At 35.3% G+C, this 21,076-nt stretch overlaps 1 protein-coding gene across 1 annotated transcript in view; it reads left to right on the forward strand.

Annotated features, from left to right (window-relative positions):
* The first annotated feature begins 15,071 nt into the window (after window positions 1-15,071).
* LOC140441174 (uncharacterized) overlaps window positions 15,072-21,076 on the forward strand; it is a 97,556-nt gene continuing 91,551 nt past the window's right edge. Inside the window, exon 1 of the mRNA XM_072531655.1 lies at window positions 15,072-15,313. The gene's annotated coding sequence lies outside the window, so the exon portion shown is untranslated. The remainder of the gene's footprint in view (window positions 15,314-21,076) is intronic.

The following is a 21,076-nucleotide window of genomic DNA, read 5'->3' on the forward strand; positions in this document are numbered from 1 at the left end:
CCTACGAACTTGGTTCAATATGAAGATTGCAGGTTTATTACGAGGAGCTGTAAGCAAAGTTAAACTCTTAAAATGGGATAGTTCCCGGAAGTTGGCTGTATACCATATTAGTTAAAAAAACTCGAATATCGAAGTGAAAACTTGTGTTTGTAAATGGTATAATATTGGATGCAAAAATTAAATTAAAAATCCAAATAAAGTATAATAAAGTTCAGGACGTTTTCGGACTTATCATTCTATCTTCAGGGAAATTTTGGAGTACTTGCGGTACAAACCACAAAACCAAACAGTCGTTAGGTTTAATCTGTAGATAACATACTTAAAAGTACTAAATTATGGCACTGAGTCGGCAAACTCTCGCATACCCGTGTGGATATGAAAATTTTAGTTCGAGTAGGGACATACTTACTGTTCCCGGTTAGTTATCCTTTTACATCGGCATTATGCCGTATACTTTAACACTTTTAATTATGTTATCTACAATTTAAACACAAACACTGTTTTGTTTTGAATTCTGAGAAAATTATGATTTAACAGTGTTGCCAATATTGGGGTGTTAAAAAAAATGGAGGAAGAAAACGAAGAAAAAGCAAAGATGCGTCGTCAAAGATACAGCATCTATGACTTTTATTATGCAAGGAAAAACAACGGACAAAAAATGTATCGGAAGATGACATATATCCTGACCCAGACATTTGAGGAAGTAAGTGGTTTAGATGTATTTCAAGTAAAATTTTGAGCTGTGTAGCTGAGTAGCTGTTTCAAAAGTCAAAATCGTTATGATAATATACAAACTCTATAATGACGATGGTACCTAAAGAAGGAAACAACGTTTTATGTCTTATATAATTATAATCCTGCTTTTGACAAGGAACCAAGAAAAACTTTCGATAACATCAACTGCCCGTAAAAATACAAAAATTTCTCAGAGCAAGTCCATCTCTGACCATACGTGTATACGAACAGTTGTTATTTAGGACGGTCCGGTAGAAAATCCGATCTTCCAAGTTAAGAATAAAAATTTTCTATTGTTTTGAATGTGCATCGAAGGCCAACAAACACTACATACTTAATACTTCACTTGCTTTCTACTGTACATAAAAATTTCAGTGGCCAACTGGCGATTTTATTTTCGGACAATAACACTTTTGTTTTTATTGAGGGCCATTTAAACTTTCAATATCTTGCACAATTTACATTTTTGCTTGATTCTTTTAGCATTTTTATGAGTTCTAATTATTAATTTAAATTGAGGAGGAAATTTGAAAAGGGCGTACCTACAATTTAGATTTTATATTGAACTTTTCGGTCTTGTTTATTATCAAAGGTATTATACAGTCGCGTGAATCTTAGAGAATGTTCTGAATTTTTAATTATTACAAAGGATGTCCTAATTAAAACAGTCAACTTGAAATATCTTTAATGGAGGAGGTTTTTCCGGGAAATTCCTAGATACGTTGATCTTGCTTTAGATGATCGTACATCTTTGATGGAATATTCATAGATATAGGGTCATCATCCTCTCCAAAATCTCTCCTCTCGTTCTTTTGAAGATCTGCTCAATAATAAATTTGTGGAACCGTGTGCACCACCACTTATCCCTCATTATTTTCTCCGTGTGTGTCAGTATTCGAAAAAACACAGTAAAGGCACTCATCGGACTGTTGCCTCCTAAACCTTAAAAGGCAGCTACGAAAGCAGCCATGGTCTGTGGACATTTGCGACAGATAATAATCCAGCTGCCTATGCCCTCTTGCTGCCACTGACCGATTGAAACTAATCTCTCGGCCAGCCTTAGCTCAATCATGTCTCGCTCTCCAATGTTCCGCCTCCTACGACTATGAATCCTCCGCGAAAGAAAGATCATGATTGCTCTCCAATCCTCAACGAGGACACACGCACTCGTAATTCGAAGCAAGAGTTCCTCCCTGTTCCTTGCCGCCACCAGCATAGCAAGGCCGTCCGCGAATACTAAGGGGTACCACCGTTCTCATATTTGCAATTTAAGACCCCGTCATATGCCAGGACGGAGCCCTGCGGGACTCCAACCGTTACATCCACCATCACACCATTCTTCACCACAATCTTCCTATCGGAAAGGTAATTAGCAACCACATTCCTCAGATACTCAGGACAGTTCCTTGCTTCCAAAGAGCTCATTACGTGAGCCTACTGCAATGTATTAACAGCATTTCGGACGTCAAAGAGAATCAGGATGACCCATCGATGATCAGCCCCAATTTTCCGTGCCACCCGAAGCACATCGGTCACCGCATCCACTGTACTTTTAGCCTGGCAGAAACCATATTGTCTCGGAGACAGATCTCCATACATCACAATCACCTCCTCGATACGTTCACGTAGCATTCTCCCATAGAACTTTCCGATACAAGAAAGAAGGCAAATAAGACGATATATTTCTTCGTTAAATTTAAGTAGGAGCACGAGCCTCGAGATTTTCCAGGGATCCGGAAACAACTGCGCGGCAAGAAGAGCATTCGTGTGCTCCAGCAGCCACGTGGGCTTCAAACGGGCCAGACGTACAACCACCTCAGGCGAGACACCCTCTAGACCAGGAGCCCTGCCAGACTTAAGGGAACTCATCGCAACAACCAGTTCATCCAACGTAAAGGAAATCCCATGCTCAGCCTCGACGTCTCTCCGCACACCATGCCACTATCCTTGTGGAAACAGTTCGGTGACTATCTGCAGCTTCTGGTCCAATTGCATGTCATACATAGCACAGGCGTCGAAATGCTTCATTGCGATCTTATACCCTTCACCCTAGATGTCCTCGTCCAGCTTGTCACAGTCAGCGAAGGACCACGCACTCTCTTCTCAGTTGCTCTATCTCGACACACCACCAGCAGGTCATTCTACCCGTATGCTCAGTCTCAATTTTACTCATATGCACCGCGTCTTTCATAGCCTGCTTGAGACCTTCCACCGAAGGTGTAAGACGTCGAGGCCCATGTACCTCCCATCTAATACTGTCATCATATACACCCCAATCCACCTGATATCTCCGGCACCTCGACAGGCAAGGTTTGGGTCTACTTCCAACGTCCCCCGTCTTGCCAATCGAGAAGTCAATGAATTGATGTTCTGTGCCGGTATACTCAGCCAGTACTGCCCAGTCCCTAACACATCGAGTGTAGTGCCCCGATCCATTCTATTAACATTTGACCCCTAGTGTCAGTGATCGGCGAGTCCCATTCCGCAGATTTTGCGTTAAAGTCGCCGAGCACCACGCACTCGTTATCTAGTCTCACCTCTTCCATAATTGCATTTAACCTATTCTCGTACTCGCCTACCACTATATTAGGTGACCAACAGCAGATCAGATTCAGTCTCTTCATTTTGTTCTGAAGCTATTTTCTTGTGGCATTTTAAAGTAATTACTATTTAAATGGGAATAAGCCACAATTAAAGGTTAAAGTACGTTTATTGACGTTTCAATTTCCACTTCAGAAATCGTTCTCAAAATACAATGTTTATTCGCTAATGTTTGTATTTTGAGAACGATTTCCGAAGTGGAAATTGAAACGTCAATAAACGTACTTTACCCTTTAATTGTAGTTTATTCCCATATAAATAGTAATTAGTCTCTTCATTCTCACCGATATATAGCCCATATGTGCATCAATCCCATACTTCTCTCCACTTAAAAGATAGTGTCATAGCTTTACTATTTGTAAGAGTGAGACAGAACGAACCACGAAAAAAAGATGGTGTCGTCACTTAGCTCGACAGACTGCTCAGTCTATGTTAATATATACGTCTATGTTATACTCCCCCTATCTAATAAACATATTTAAACGTTTATAAGCTAAAAAGTCGGTCCTTTTTCAAACGGTTTTTTTTAACAAATTTGAAAAAATGTTAAAATTTTTGTAATATATCTTAAAACTGAAGCCTCAAAGAATCGACTTCGATTTGCTAAATACATCTAGTCACTGTTTAGGCAACTGCCGTTGTTTAAAAAACAAACCCCCTTTTGGGAAAAACAATTTGAATAACCTACAAACTATTTGGCCAATCAAGTTGAGATTTACTTCAATAACTCATTACTTGCTATAATTTCAAGTATCTATATTACATAATACGTAAAAATCAAAGTTATTAACATTACTGCAATAAATAGGAGCTGTTTTCAATCATTTCTGTCAAATATTTATTTATTTTAATTCCAAATCAAAGAACTTTTTAAGATGTCATCATCATCATCATTGGCTCCACAACCCATGGTGGGTCTTGGCCTGCTCAAGGATAAGTCTCCATTCGCTACTATTCTTCGCCTTGGCTTTCCAATTTCGTACTCCCAACATTCTCAAGTCTTCCTCCACTTGATCCTTAAATCGTGCTCTGGGTCTGCCTCTCCTTCTCACTCCATCTATTCTTTGGTTATAAATATGTTTTGGTGGCTCCATCTTATTCATTCTCTCTATGTGACCTAACCACCGCAGCCGGTTTAATTTGATGGACCTAATAATATCAGGTTTGTCATACAGGCGGTAAAGTTCGAAATTATAGCGTCTACGCCATAATCCGCCCTCCTGTGCTCCTCCATAGAAATGCCGGAGGATTTTACGTTCAAAGCATCTTAAACGTTCTACATCGCTATTTGTCATCGTCCATGTTTCCGACGCGTAGGTGAGGATGGGCTTGATAAGAGTTTTGTATATCACTAGTTTCGTTCTTTTTGTAACTACGAGTAGGCTTGTTGTTAAAATTTTTTTTAATCCATAATAGGCTCTATTTGCCAGATATATCAGTCTGTTAATTTCTGCACTTACTGCATTATTCTGATAATTTGTGAGCCTAGGTATATAAACTCTCTTACTCCTTCGAAAGTATATGTTCCGATCGTTAGATCTTCGGGTTGTGCTGCTTGTATATAATTTGATACTTTCATATACTTCGTCTTACTAGTGTTAACCTCTAGTCCCATTCTTTTTGTTGCTGCTTCAAGCGCCTTGACTGATTCGACCATGTCCGCCTTTCTTCTTGCAATAATGTCGGTGTCATCGGCGTACGCAGTAATTGTACGCTGCGATTAATAATAGTTCCTCTGGTTGTTATTCCAGATTCTCTTATCGCTTTCTCTAGCGCAATATTGAATAGAAGGTATGATAGGCTGTCTCCTTGTCCTATCTGAGACTGGAACGTTCTATAAACTCCGTTCTGCACTCTAACTTTACACTCAACTCTTGAGAGGGTAGCTTTCACCAATTCTACTGAGTGTACTGGTATGCTAAATTCTATCATGGCCTTGTACAGTGCGTTTCTTTCAACACTATCATAGGCACACCTAAAATCAACAAACAGGTGATGAGTATCAATGCCATATTCATATATTTTTCCAGAGCTTGCCTGAGAAGGAATATTTGATCGGTCGTTGATCTTTCTTTACGAAACCCACACTGATATTTACCTATTATATCTTCACAATATCCCGATAGTCGGTCGTAAAGAATATATGCCAATATTTTGTATGTTACGTTTAGGAGGGTTATTCCTCTGTAGTTGTCACATATTGTTTGATCTCCTTTCTTGTGGATAGGTACAATTATACCTACATTCCACTCTTCTGGCAACTTTATTTGCTTCCAGATCAGTTCTACCAGTCTACATAATATACACTATGTCAGGTTTTTTTGACATGCTTTTAAAAGTTCTGAAGGAATGCTCTCTGCCCCAGTAGCTTTGTATTCTTTCAATTTTTGTATAGCTTGGATGACTTCTACCTCTGTTGGGATGTTATCTTTCTCTCTTTCGTCGTCAATGTCCTCGAGTTGGATTTCTGATTCGTGGAGCCCTGTCTCACCTCTTATATTTAGCCCTTCCTCGAAGTTTTCTGCCCATCTTTCTAGTATCTGGTCCTGATCACCAATGATCTCCCCTGTTCTATTTCTAACGACTAATAATCTAGGTTTGAATTATTTCCTGTTCTGGTTAATCATCTTGTAGAACTTTCGCGTTTCTGCTTGTGCCTTATAGTTCTCTAGTTATTTTAGTTGGCTCTCTATATGTCTTTCTTCTTTTTTTTTTAAGTATTCGTTTTTCTTCTCGTCTCAGCTGCCTATAGTCTTCCTCTGTTTGTCTCGTTCTTCGCCCTTGGAGTCTTCTATATGCCTGATTTTTTCTTTGCGTTGCTTGTGAGCATTTCTCATCGTACCAATCTGACCTTAATTGTTTACGTTTTTGCTTTCCGATAACTTTAGTTGCCACTTCTTCCAATATGGCTCTACACTGCCTCCAATAGTTGTTAATATCTTCAACTATAACATCCGTGCAGCCTTCCAGCTTGCTTTTTACTTTTTAAGATGTACAACTTTTATTTCACTAATTTTTCTGTAAAATGTATAAGAAATGTTCGATAGGCAAACAATATGACTGTTAAAAAAAACTAAAATTAGCTGTCATATACTTTAAAGAACCTACAAAAATCTGTGTAAGATTGGTTAAGCTGTTTATTTTTCTTTATTGGCCTATTGTTTATTTTACTAACTGAATGTAGGATATAAGATATTTTTAATAGAAATTACTGATTATTTTAAAGCGGTTTTTATTATAAAGTTTTCATAATATATACCTATAATAATTTATATACAAGATAATAACCACATAGGTACACTACTCAACAATTGAAGTGGATAATTTTAAAATTCCTAAAATTAACATATAAAACTATTTTTAAAATAATTGCCTGTACTATACTCTATATGCTATCTTTATTGCCAATATTTTTTATATATTCTTATCGGCCCTTATCTCGTACAAAGAGAGACATGTTGTTCCAAACTTGAATATATCATTCGTATAAAAGTGCTTGCATTGGCTTTACCAGTTGTCAATAAGTCAAGAAATCTATTTATCACAAAAACATTATGCCGCAAAGACGTTTAGAACTAGTGCAGCTCGAGCAATTAGTTCGTTGGATCCAACAAGGCATAACAACAAGAGGTTGCTATGAGGCTAAATGTGTCGTAAAGTGTGATAAGTCGTGCATGGAATCGGTATGTAGCAACTGGATCTGCAATATACAGGCATGGAAGAGGAAGAGAACGATCTACAACTCGTCGGCAAGACCGTTTTGTAGTTCTGACGGCAACATTCACGGCTTCCAGAATTAACAGTATCTTCAGGCATGCTACTGGACGAGCGATTTCCAGTCAAACTGTCAGAAGACGGTTACATGCATCCGATTTAAGGGCTAGACGGCGCGCTACCATCCACGACCAACTTGGGATCAGCGTGCATGCAGATATCGCTGGGCGATGGAACACTATCAGTGGTCACTATCGTGACCTGAAGATGCTTTGCATATTGTAGAAAGCGAAACCGGTCGTCTGATAGTTAAATTAAATTGATTGTGAGTAAGTCTAATTTATTATTTCTTTTACCTTTTGAAATGGACTCACACAAGCAACACATTCATGATTTTACTATCAGTGGAATTTCGAAAATTGGAGAAATTGTCTCTTTACTGACGAGTATAGATTTCGTTTATATACGAATGATGGCCGAATATTGTTGTGGAGGAAAAAAGGGCAGCGTTACAATGAAAATCTGAGAGTCCCAACCACTCTTTTTGGAGGTGAATCCGTTTGCGTGTGGGGAGACATGTTTTGACAGTCGCACGGACTTAGTCGTCTTAATTAATGAGACAATGACTGCTACACGATATCGAGACAGAGTCATAGTACCAATAGTTGTTCCATTTTTTGGTGCAATAGGCGAACAATTTGTTCTGATTGATGATAATGCTCGCCCTCACCGTGCAAGAATTATCAACGAGTGTATAGAAGCTCATGATATTACAAGAATGGAGTGGCCACCGTGCTCACCTGATATGAGTTGCATTTTACATGTTTGGGCCGAAGTGTCTAGGCAATAAAACAGGCTCCTTCAACCGCCCCAAACCTTAGATCAGTTGGCCAATACATTACGCGTGATTTGGGAACGTATACCGCAGCAGTTCATCAATAATTTAATAAGAGGTCTTCCAAATAGAGTTAGAGCACTAAGGCGACACAGAGGTGGACCCACACACTATTAATTTTTCTTTTCGGGATATTAGAAATTAAGCAGGAATAGAAATTTTAGGTTGTTAATTTTTGCAATTTTTGTTTATTTTCTTTTTTTTTCTTAAAGAATTTCTTTCTTTTGGTTCATCTGTATGAAAATACGAAGTAAAAATAAATCTTTATTTATATCACTCCATATTTTTATTTAACCTGATAAACAAAAAATAAAATACACATTTTCATAATATCCACTTCAATTGTTGAGAAGTGTATATCAATTTCTTATCAAAATTTCTATATAATTAGGGAACCTTTGTTTAAATACTTAAATTTCATTTCAGATTAAAAACTTATAAATGATTTTGTCAAAAAATCTGAAATTAGATCCTTCGATGATTTCTAAAACTTTCACAAGATATTTATTTCTAATTATCAAATTTTCAGCCTCATTAAGTTCAATACTAGTAGATGCTTGTAGACACTTAACACTAAAATACAATAGCTTGCGAAAGAAAAAGTAAATACTTACAGAAATACTACCAATAATTATTTTATTTTTCCAATTTTTCAGGCTGCGACATTTACGATTGAATAAAGTGTATTAAAAATTAATTTTAAATAGCCATTAATAGCGAGAATAATTTTTACAATTCAATATCGCCTGGACTAGATAATCAACATGCTGAGTTCATTAAAGCTGTTGATGACAAAACGGTTTAGTATTTACTATACTTGTTTTAATAAGAATTGAAATAATACAACTAAGGGGGTTCTACCAAGAATATTCTTTTACAAAATTCGTAATATCAAATTTGTATCATTTTACCATTGTATTAATAACTTCCATTTGCACACGGAAGGTAGAGAAATAGCCAATACTCACAAAAATAACCGTAGACTAACGAATAGCATGGAAAGAATAATAGTCGATAAAATTCAGTAGTTCAAAACGGGGAAAGATTTTTAGAAGGAGCTGTTTTATGTTGACGAAAGACCAACGCAACAACCAAACCATCCAAACAAAATTGGCTGCTATTTTAAACTAAAATTGTGGACAACTCGCAATAAAAATAGTAAATTGTATTAAAATATCACCAGAAATAGCTTCAGAAATATATTGAGGTAATAAATGGTTAACAAAAATTTTAAATGTGTTTATCAGACAGGGGGAGTGTAACATAGACGTATATATTAACATAACAACTGAGCAGTCTGTAGAGCTAATCCTTAAAGCAATCTTATTTTGTTGTTGTTCTTTCTCACTCTTATCACCCTAGGTATATTCATAGATATTGAGAGAGCGTTCGATAAACAATATTCCCAACCATTACCCAACAGCTCAATGTTAGGAATGTCCCCCTGATCGTGAGCGAATAGATATTCAGTATGCTCAATAATAAGCATAATTGTAGAAGACGTTTCTGTTGGACGCATGGGTATAAGAGGTGGCCACAGGGAGGGGTGTTATCACCACTCCTCTGGAACATATTTCTAGTAACTCTGGTTGACCAACTTAGCAGCAACTGGTTCTACACAATAGCTTATGCAGACGACATTGCTGTCCTGCAAAATGGTAAGTTTGGGAACACACTATGTGAGAGATTATAAGTTGCTCTCAGACTAACACAAATATGGTGTAAGGAACACTCACTATCTATAAATCCTAAGAATATATAGTCCTCTTCACCAAAAAAAGAAGGAACACGAGCTTAATACCCCCAATGATCCTAAACTGTAGTTTAAACTTTTCTGAAGAGGTGAAATACCTTGGTATTACACTTGACAGGAAATTAGCATGGAACTCCCACTTAGATGGTAGAGCTAAAAGATCATATATTGCCCATGAACAATATCGAAGAACGTTCGAACGCATCTGGTGCCTTTCGGCCAAGGTGATCATCTAGATCTACACTGCTGTCATTAGGCCAATGCTAACTTACGGAGCTATTGTTTGGGTACCAAAAGTGCTACAGACAACAGCGATCAACAAACCAAACCATATTCAATGGATGGCCTAAATATGCCTAACAGGTGCCATGAAAACAACACCACCTGCTGCCAAGCTCATTGGCATTATACATTATACATACCTCTAGACATATATGTCAAAGAGGTGGCGCTGGTGACAATGATGCGATTGCGAACAGCAGGTGCAAAACTTAATGTAGAAATGGGATAATTAAGATGTCGTTACTTGCGGGATGATCTGGATACGCTACCTCTACTACAGGCAGCCATGCGTCTAGCAGAAACGACTTCTACATTTATGCTTATTGCTCTATTAGAGAGCAAACTGAATATCTATTCGCTCACGATCAGGGGGACATTCCTTACATTGAGCTGTTGGGTGATGGTTGGGAATGTTGTTTTATCAAACGCTCACTCAATATCTATGAATATACCTAGGGTCGATATTTTATTATCCAATTCTTCAATCTTCAACTGCAATTCTTCCCACTACTTCATGAAGTGCAGAATCGGTAGATCTTCTCGAAGTATATGCATGTTGATTTTGGTGAAGTGAGTTATGACGCAGAACTTAATTCCTTATGTACCTCTCACGTACCCTTTCCATCGTTTGTAGGTTGTAGCCCATCCTACCTGGTTTTGGTATGAAGACCACACGTACCTCTCCACACTTCCTAGAAATATATCTCAGAGTCAAGGAGGCTCTGAACATTCCCACAAGGTGCGACAGAAGAATATATAGTCCCCACCATAGTAGGCCTGGAAATATACCGTCAGGCTTTGGGGACTTGAAAGGGGTGAAGCACGATATGGCCCATCTTACCTTTGTGAAAGTGTGTTTTTATCAGGATATCAGCACTTTTGCAAAGGTTGGAAGTAGTGCTTCCATATTTCTTCGTTAGTACGCCGATAGGCCTATGCGGGTCTTTTAAACTTGCTTTTTGTAGGCTGGAAGCCTGCGAGAAATTTTTAATTTCCTCACATTAGGCTCTCCAAGCAGCTCTTTGTTTTTGTCTGCTGACTTTCTTAAACTCTCTGAGATTTGATTATTATAAATTACAATCCTCTTTGAGTTTGCGTTTTGCTTTATTAAAAGCTGTTCTTGCTGTCTTTCTGAGTTGTGCCAATTCAGTGAACCACCCAGGGTTGGTTTTACGACTTTTCTGAACCATCCTTATCGGACAGGATTTTTATAAGCATTGCTTATTTTGTTTTGAATAGATACCGTATATTTTCCAATTCTGTATAAGTTCCTGGAGTTAAAGCATTTTCATTCTGCAGAGCATCTTAATAGAGTCGGTTGTAGAGTTCTACATCCATCCTCTTAGGATCGCGAGATTTGATAAGGCTCTTTTCCAGACTAATATTATAGGTCAGCTAGCGGTGGCCAGACATAGAGATGTCCTCCGATACCTGCCAGTTCTGAATTCTTGATCTCATCAAATGATAATCTGATCCACAGGTGGCTCCTCTATATACTCTCGTTTCTTCGTCCTTGATAATTGATTCTTTTGATTGAGAACTAGTTTGTATATGTATTTTTATGTATCTACTCTCTACTCTCTCTACTTTTAAAAAAACCATTTTATATTTTTAACGAAAACTGGTCACTTAGGTCAATCAGTCTCGCTTCATTTTCATTTAAGACATTTTCTTCATATAGGCCTACTATTTTGCCACTTTTTGCTTCTTTCAGTTTTTGGATTAAGATCTCCCATCAATATAATTTCTTTCCACTGTTTAAGTTTTTTTAGTTTTTTTTTAGAATTTCTTCAAACTGATCTTTTTCTTCTCTTTTACTGTCGTTGGTGGAGGCATATACTCCTAATTATGATTATACCTCTTCCTTTTGTTTTCATGTCTACGTTGATTATTCTTTCATTTATGGCTGACCAATCGTTGACATATTTATTTTATTTTTTTCTTATTGCTACAAACACCCCCTTTGTACTCTTTGGTCTTTATTTATTCCGCTGTAGTTGATGAACATATTTAATGAACATAATTAATTAACATATTCTTCTATTGTGGCAAAATAACATATCTTAGTTCGTTTTTGTTTATTTTTGTCCAGTATCCAAGGTTTTTTATTGGGATTGTTAGCTTATATTTTTGTTTTCCGGGTGTTGGAGAGCTGACACGACGACTTAACCGCCTTAACCCTCCTTTCTCAACCGGGCTTGAGACCGGCTACGGTCCCATGCTAACGTACTTTTAAGCAATCATATTTTTAGGCTAAACAAAAATTCTATTGACTAAAAAGTACATATCGTCGGCTATATGCAATAGTGGCTTAACTCAAAAATTGACAACATGGACTTAACATCACCAGAGTGTTTGAAAAAGCCTTATTTATGACCTACAAAACTAGCACAATAATATCAAAAATGCCTGCTAGAAGTCACTAGTGTCGCTATGACATGTTGTCGGCTTAGATAAATTGTTTCTTGTAGTACCCGCCCTTTTTAGTTGTGTAATCGAAGTGGAACCGTGTCGATATCAAGTTTATATGCAGTACCGGCACTTTTGAGTTGTGCCACTATAGCAGACAATTTTAGATATTTTCAAACTGCATCAGTAAGAATTTTATAGTCGTGTCACATTAAATAAAAGGAATAAATTTATTATTTTAAAAATAAACCCATTTTAGTTCACACCAACCGGTTTGCAAAGAGAGGATCATCTATTTTAGGGCATTTTAGGTGATAACTCTAACAATAACAAGAGTAATTATAAAGGCTATTTTACAGGTATCAATGTAAGCATGCGGCAACAGGTTAAATATTTTAAAAAATGGCCAAAATTAATTTTAGCACATACGATATGCCCTACTTTAACGGTATATAAATATTCAAGTAAAAAATAAATATTTTTAATTACATATTTAATTATGTACCAGAAAAAACTAGCCTCCGCACTATAGCTTAAAGCAGAACTAACTAACCCCTACAAATCTGAGCATTCCTATTAAATCATTTACTTAAACTTTTTATAATAAGTACAATGAATTCGTTGTTTTGGGTTAAAAATGTCCCTTATTATGGTAGTTAATGGAAAGTAGAGCTCCTTCCCCATAATAAAAATGTCCCTAACAATGAGAATGGTGATGGTTAGTCCAATATGGAGAATGTTACTTCTGAATGCACGGATTGCATCGATGCAGAGGAGCAAATAGGTACGAAATTGCTCTTTTTACAATGCAAGAAATTTATTTGTTTTCTTCTTAGCTATTGGTCAATTTACTAAGTTCATGACAATCTGATTTCTTCTCAATATTTGTCTTTTTTGTTTGTTTTAGGTAGCAGTTCTAAATTAGTACGCACCTCTTCTGGAAGTTCGTTTAGCTCCCAATCTTCTAATGTTGATGATTCTGATGCGGACCCTCATTACGTGAATGATGATGATGTATCGTGTACATTTACCGAGGTCTCTGATGAAAATGGGGAGACTGAATTACCAGAAGACTTAACGATTAATAAACCTAAAAGTAGGAAAAGGAAGGCTTATCTGGACCAATGAAAAAGAAATGTCAGAAAGAAATGTTTATTAGACATTCAGGCCAAAAATACAGGACAGATAGACAACAAAACACAAGACGTTCAAAATGAAACTGATGACTGTAAAGTTGATTATATAGCCAACCTAGCCAATCACTTATCAGTAGAACAAACAATCGGAAACCAAGACATCATCGATTGGATGAGTCTAGATGAAGAAATGGAACTGACAGATGATGCAATTGCCAATCTAGTTCTAAACGTTACCCATGAAGAAGAATAAGAAGCTGCAGATGAGATACCTCAAAAGATTTCTCATTCCGATGGACTGAAGTCCCTTGAAGCAGCTCTCGCATATATCGAGCAACAAGAATAATCAACACCAATAGACGTCCTCCATTTTCAACGTTGGCGCAACATCGCCCCTCAAAAAGAGGAATGAAGTTGAAACAAAAATCAATCAAAGACTTTATTAAACAGTAACATTTATAAGGTATTTTTTTTTATTTTTTATACTACTTTTTAGTTATTAAAATAAACACATTAATCATTATTTACGTAGGTACACATTTTTCTATCAGTATAACCATCTCAGTGTTAACCAAGTTTTTTCGGTATCCGAGGTAGTTACGGTCCCAATCACCTCGGATAATCGCGAGTCTACTGTATATACTTTTTTTATTTCTTTCTTCTTATAATTGTTAATAAACACATTTTCCCATTCAAGTAATTTGTAGTATTCTTTATTGAACCTTTATTTCAGTGGATAGGAATAACAAAAAAAATGCCAATTTCGTCTTTGGCTTAATTAGTCTTGAAATACAAAATGTTGATGTGCACTAGTTGGACAACTCCAAATAAGGGTTGAATTTAAAAGTCTGTGTTAGAATTCATTAAAGGCTACCTAACGCTCTCCCAAATACTCCAACATTTATTTTTTCCAAAAATCCCAATGCATGTAGTAAAACAAATAAGACACAGTAGCGCACCTAGAATTTGCCTCTGGGGGGGGGGGGTTTGGTTGGTCACCAAATTTTTTTTTATGATGTTACCTCCATTTTGAGTCCTTAAAATGTGTAAGTAACAGTGTCGGAATAGGGTCCTGGGGGGGGGGGTTTAACCCCCAAAACCCCCCCTCGCTGCGCCACTGATAAGACATAATTATTGGCACACAAAATTTAAACCCCTGTTTTGAAAAATTACCAGTTTTTGTGTTATGCCACTACTGCATACAGCCGACGTATACTATCTCTTGAATCGAGAAGACTTAAATTCTTTGACATGTGGCCATATAGATATAGAAGAATTCTGAAGATCTCATGGATGGATCACGTTGCGAATGTTGATTGTCTCTAGAAATACTATTTAGTTTACCTTTACCTTATTTTATACCAACTTCTTAATATTTATATATTTAAATATATTTATATATCGTCCATTTTCCATAACAAGAGTTACAATATCAATATACATATCAACGATCGACGATATCACTTTGCTCCATTTTCAACGATCACCTGCAATAACTCTCTAGTGGGTCGCGTGCCTAAATCCGAATGGGAGGGATTTCGCCGGACCTACTATCTCTCTTCGAGAGCTTCTGTACAAACAGATTACAAGAAGTTGATGACAGTTTGAAGAAACAGTTCGACGCGCACCTTCTCATATTTCATTATTAACGCACTCATTGACGGATTCAGTCTCGTAAATTCTCGAGATAGTGTCGTTAAACGCTATGTGCTGTTGTTGCTAATAATTCGCAAGTTGTAGTTTCGTAAAGAGGATTTTTTTGGAGATTTAGTTTGTAAAATAATAAAGGTAAGTTTAAGTTTTATGCAAATCATGATCAATAATTAAGAAACAAACTAGAATTTTTAATTAATAATGTAAACAGTTAAATACGACGACTGAACTAAATCAGGACATTTGAATTTGTGTGTTTGCATGAAGTCTTAAGGATACAGCAGTAGCATTTTTGCTAAAACAATTCAAAAAGCAAAACGTAAATATATTTATTTACAGAAAATATAACTTTTGTGACAAAATATGCGAAACTGTAAAAAAATAATGAAAACAAATAAAAATCACAATTCGACATTAATAATTTTCTGCACTCTTAAGTTGTATATTAGGAGTGTGGATAACCTGATATCATGATCATACTAGCTTTACAATCCTGGGTCTATCAAGGAGCTTTTTTCTAGCTGGGTCATTTTGTTCTATCCGCATTACATGTTCTATCCTACGCACCTCAGACGTCAAATTTTAGTATATTTTACATAATTTTAACAAATTATCAAAGAAGATTAATTACACCTCCTTACAGTAAGTCCCCACATTTTTATGGAGTACCGAAAGTTCATAAAACGAATATACTACTTAGACATATTTGTAGTGCCATAAATTCTCCTTGTAGTAAACTGTCAAAATGTTTATTAAATATTATACAACCATTTGCAAATAAAAAAGACACATTTATAAAAAATACACAACATTTTTTAAATAAATTATCGAATATTGAATTTATTTCAAATAATATTTTAGTAAGTTTTGACATAAATAGTTTATTTACAAATGCGCCATTAGATAAGACTTTGAATTTAATCAAGACAAAATTAGAGAGTGATGATACATTGGCAACTATAAATAGAACAGAACTATATTCTTCTTCTGTCAGTACCCTGTCCGATTATCGAACGTTGGCGATCATATTGGCAATAATAACTTTGTTTACGGCGGCTCTAAATAAATTAGCGGTTGTCTCTTGATACCATTCTCGGAGATTTCGGAGCCAGGATGTTCTTCTTCGGCCTGAGCCTCTCCTTCCGGCGATCTTAGTCTGTATTATGAGGTGTAGAAGGTTATACCTCTCTGGATGTCTCATGACATGACCGAAATATTGTAACTTTCGAATTTTTATCGTTTTTGTTATTTTTGTGCTCTTTTTCATTCGATGTAAAACTATTTCATTTCTTATTCGATCTACCCAACTTATCCGCAATACTCAACATTAATGTCATCTCAACATTAATGTCTCTCTAAGGGTCCAGCTCTCCATACCATACAGCAAGGTGGAGAATATGTAACATCTGATTTTAAGGTTTAACGTAATATCTCTATTAATTAGAATTTTCTTTAATTGATAGAAGGTGGCTCTGGCTTTTTCAATGCGTATTCCTATTTCTTTGTTCTTCTTATTTCAAATAGGTAATATTGTGGACTCTTTCTAACTCTATTCCATACAGTCTGATGTTCGTTGGTTTTAACTCCGTTTTTCTGACAACCATAAGTTTTGTCTTAGAAGTATTAAGTTTTAGCCCATATTCATCACATGCTTCGGTTACCCTGTTTATAAGTCGTTGCAGGTCTTCTTCATTGGACGCAATAAGTACTGTGTCGTCTGCATATCTGAGGTTGTTGACATTCATTCCGTTGATTTTAATGCCTTTATCTTCAACTAAGGCTTCTTTGAAAATAAATTCGGAGTAGATATTAAAAAGTAAAGGCGATAGAATACATCCTTGCCTCACTCCACGTCGTATTTCCACTGCTTCCGTCGTATTGTGTCCAATTCGTATGTTTGCACATTGATGATAATACCAATTTTTGATAATACAAACGTCTCGGTCATTAATTCCCATATGTTGCAAGACACCTATAAGTTTGTCTTAGTTTACTCAGTCAAATACCTTTTCGAAGTCGATAAAACACATACACCGATTGTTCGATATCCCTACATCTTTGAACCATGACCTGCAAAGTGAAGAGTGCTTTAGGAATAATACGAGGAATAATTTAGGAAGAGGAATAATACGAGGAAAATAACAATACCATACATAACAGAATTGTCAGAAAAACTTAAAAAGATTGGAAATAAATTCAACAACATTCAAAACCACAAACACATTGAGATATATTTTATCTTAAACTAAACCTAACAATGAACAAGCAAGAACAAATAATTGTATTTATAAAATACCTTGTAAATGGTATTAGTTTTATTTAGGTGAAACATCATAGAATAGAATAGAAATATGCTTTATTGTCACTGAAAATTATACAATTTTATGGACAAAGCTTACAAAACGTAAACAAAAAATAACAATAACAATTAAAATTTACTAAAATTACATAAATTGTTAATATCACAAAATAAAAGATAATAAAATATTATAATCCATTGCAAAATTTAACAAAACTGCAAATTGCATAATAAAACCTTACGAACTAGTTTACGAATAAATTTAAGTTGCTGCATGTGATATAGCCCAGTCTGGTTCAAAATAAAGGTCGAAAAATTTTTCGCAGATATCTGAAGTTTTAAGACATAGGTGGGGGTTACTAGATGACGAATAGATGAAAAAGTACTCTTATTTTTACCTTGCGTTTTTTTAACAATAATTTATGGTCGCAATTTCATTTTTTGTCTATAAGTTTTTTCCCTTCTATTTTACATAAACAATATTTATATCATTTTTTTATATCAAGAATATCTTTGGTTTCCCGTTTTTTAAATTAAAATTAATAAATCATTTACGGAGATATTTGCAAAAAAGCAGTTTTTTGCGTTAATTTATAAATTTTATTAATTTTTTTATCAACAAAATAAAATGCTATTAATACATTTGAACATCGAGAAATTACCGTCTTTTAAATTTGTGCGAAATTTCCCCCCTATCGGTCAAATAGTTTAAAAGTTATTTAATTTGTTTATTCCTGAGGCTAAATATTTAAACTATTAAACTTGCTCTATTAATGATGCTAGACACATTTAGCAAATTTCATAGGATTCTTTAAGACTTAAACTATCTCAGAAGTTATATGCATATTGCGTTTTCATCGAAATTATTTACAAAATAAACGTCTGAAAAAGGGGTATGTTTTTTACTTATAAACAATTATAATAACTTCTATATTTTTTAAGCTACAGACTTATACGTACAACCATTGGATAGCTGGTAACAAAAATCCACATTTTATAAAAAACCTTCTATGACCAATAGGAACGAAGTTAGGGACTATTTTTTAAAAAATCATGTCTCCATTGTTTATAAACATTAAGAAGTAAAATTTGCAAATTATATTTAAGGTCCACAGATTGATTAGAACAGGATTGAAAAAGGCTAATAAATGAATGTTTACAAAAGAACATATACAGGGTGTTTCAAAAAAAGGTAACCACGTCTCTAGAGTAGGTAAAAAACTGAAATATAATTGGGGTTTGCTTAGTAAAAAATTTTTGTAACGCCATCCGTTTTCAAGATACAGGGCGTTAAAGAAAAAAAAATTTTCAAAAAAAAACGCATTTTTTTGCGATTTTGTCGAAACTACTGGCAACATTGTAATGAAATTTTATACGAATATGTTTTGGAAGCTGATACATCCCATGAATTTGTTTTTATATCTGATTCTCATAGAGGGCGCTAGTTAAACGGATCGTACTAAGTATTAGTCAATATAACTTTTTTAAGAGTATAATTATTAATCAAAATTTCAAGTAAACTTAAACATCATTCAATTTTACACGAAAAAGGTACTCTTGGTAAAACTCGATACTGTGTACCGTTTTCGGAATATTTTGATTTGAAAATTATGAAGTAATAAAGGTAAAAGAAATAATAAATTAGACTTACTCACATTTTTTTTTTACCTTTTGAAATGGACTCACACAAGCAACACATTCATGATATGAAGTAATAATTGATGCTCAGATAATAGTCAGATTGTAAACAGAAAGCTTTCTACGGTAATACAACTGAGATACATCTAAATGGGGAGTTTGAAGAACTTGTTGCATATCAAAAACTGCTGCAAAATAGGTGTCATCATTTTCACATCCCTTCTTTGATTTTTATAGGTCACACAAATCTTTTTTTGGATTGAAGAATCCAAGATTCAAATTTGTGTTGAATAAAGATCTATACATTAACAACTTCGCGAATTGTTGAATATTTTTATTCATAGTCTTCTTTATATAAATCATACATTATTGTAATATTTGGATTTGAATCTAAATATTGCCTCTGAGTATCTTTTTGGCAATAATGGCTTTCTACCCTTGTAAACATATTGACATGATCCATCACTGACTGTTTTATTTGTCAGATAATTTTGTAGCACAGACATTTTTTCCTCTTTGATCTTCTCCAGCTGTATTCAGTATTTTATCTCTTTTGGAAAATGCAGTTTTTATCATTTGATGTGAAAGACACAATGTATTCAGGAAAAACATTTTACAAACTCTTTCCTTCTTGCAGAAGTACAAAGATAATAGAAATAAGACATAGACCTGTTTGACTGTTTTCTACTACTACCTGTCGAGGTTACTTCTACATCCTTATCGTCAAAATTATTAGTGTTGTCATCAATTTTATAAATCCTTACTCTCCTTACTAATACTCGTTCTTACCTTGTTGTGACAGTGGCACCATATACTTCTCACGACTTAACATACTAATTTGAATTCTCAAACAGGAAAAATATTGTTTTTATAGTACAATTTTTAGTGTTGATTTTGAGATACAAATAACACAAACTAACCTATGTTTATAAAACTAAACTAGTGCTGCCACGATCTAGTGAGTGCAGAACTAGTCTATCTCCAGATAGGCTAGTTCTGCACGCAGTATATTTGATTTAAATCAACTCAGATGAGAAGAGAACTAATGAATGTTGACATACACTACTTCTGCACCAACAAAATTAAGATAATGGACATAGACTACTTCAGTATTATTTGAAATGCTTAAATAATTTCAAACCTGGACTTATAATATTTCTGCTGTAAGCACCCACTGTAACAAGGAAAGTTTTGGTCAAAAAAACAGCAAACAGCAAATTTTGGACATAGATTAGTTCTGTTCTAAGGCAGCGATATTATTTAGTAGTCATTCTGCTTGCGTACTGTTTTTGCTTCTTCTTCTTCTTCTTCTTCGGCTTTTCCCATTATGAGTTCGCCGTTTTCGTCCTCCACAGCACCCTATCCTCCCAGTCACCTTCTCTGAGGTCTCTATCTATCATAGCATTTCCGACGTATGTTTTCCATCTTGTAGCAGGTCTTCCTCTCCGTATTCTTCCCGGCGGGTCCCAGTTTAATATTCTTTTCGGCCACCTGTGCTCTGGCATTCTTTGTACATGCCCGTACCACTGCAGGGCTCTGTTTTCCAACTTTTTTGTAATTGAGCATTTTACTTCCATTCTGTTCCATATTTCCTCCGTTCTTATTCTATCCGCTCTTGTGATTTGTAGACATCTTCTCATAAAGTCCAGTTCAACTGTTCTTATTTTATTTCGTATTGTTGTTGTCATTGGCCATACTTCCGCTCCATATAGGGTAATATTCATCACTATGCTTTGAAAGATCCTCTTTTTCTTTATTTTGGTTAGAGTAGTCTCTTCTTCTAAACTTAAGTTCAAATCTGCAACCTCGGGTCCAATACATAAGTATTCGGTCTTGCACATATTTATCTTGAGTCCCCAAAGTTGTAATATATTCTCTTGTACTGGTATGCCCATTGTTCCGCATTTTCTATACCATCTTTTAAAAGCCTGATCTATATATATATGTTAAAAAGTGTAGGC

This window comes from Diabrotica undecimpunctata, chromosome 5, assembly GCF_040954645.1.
Source record: "Diabrotica undecimpunctata isolate CICGRU chromosome 5, icDiaUnde3, whole genome shotgun sequence".
Classification (NCBI taxonomy): domain Eukaryota; kingdom Metazoa; phylum Arthropoda; class Insecta; order Coleoptera; family Chrysomelidae; genus Diabrotica; species Diabrotica undecimpunctata.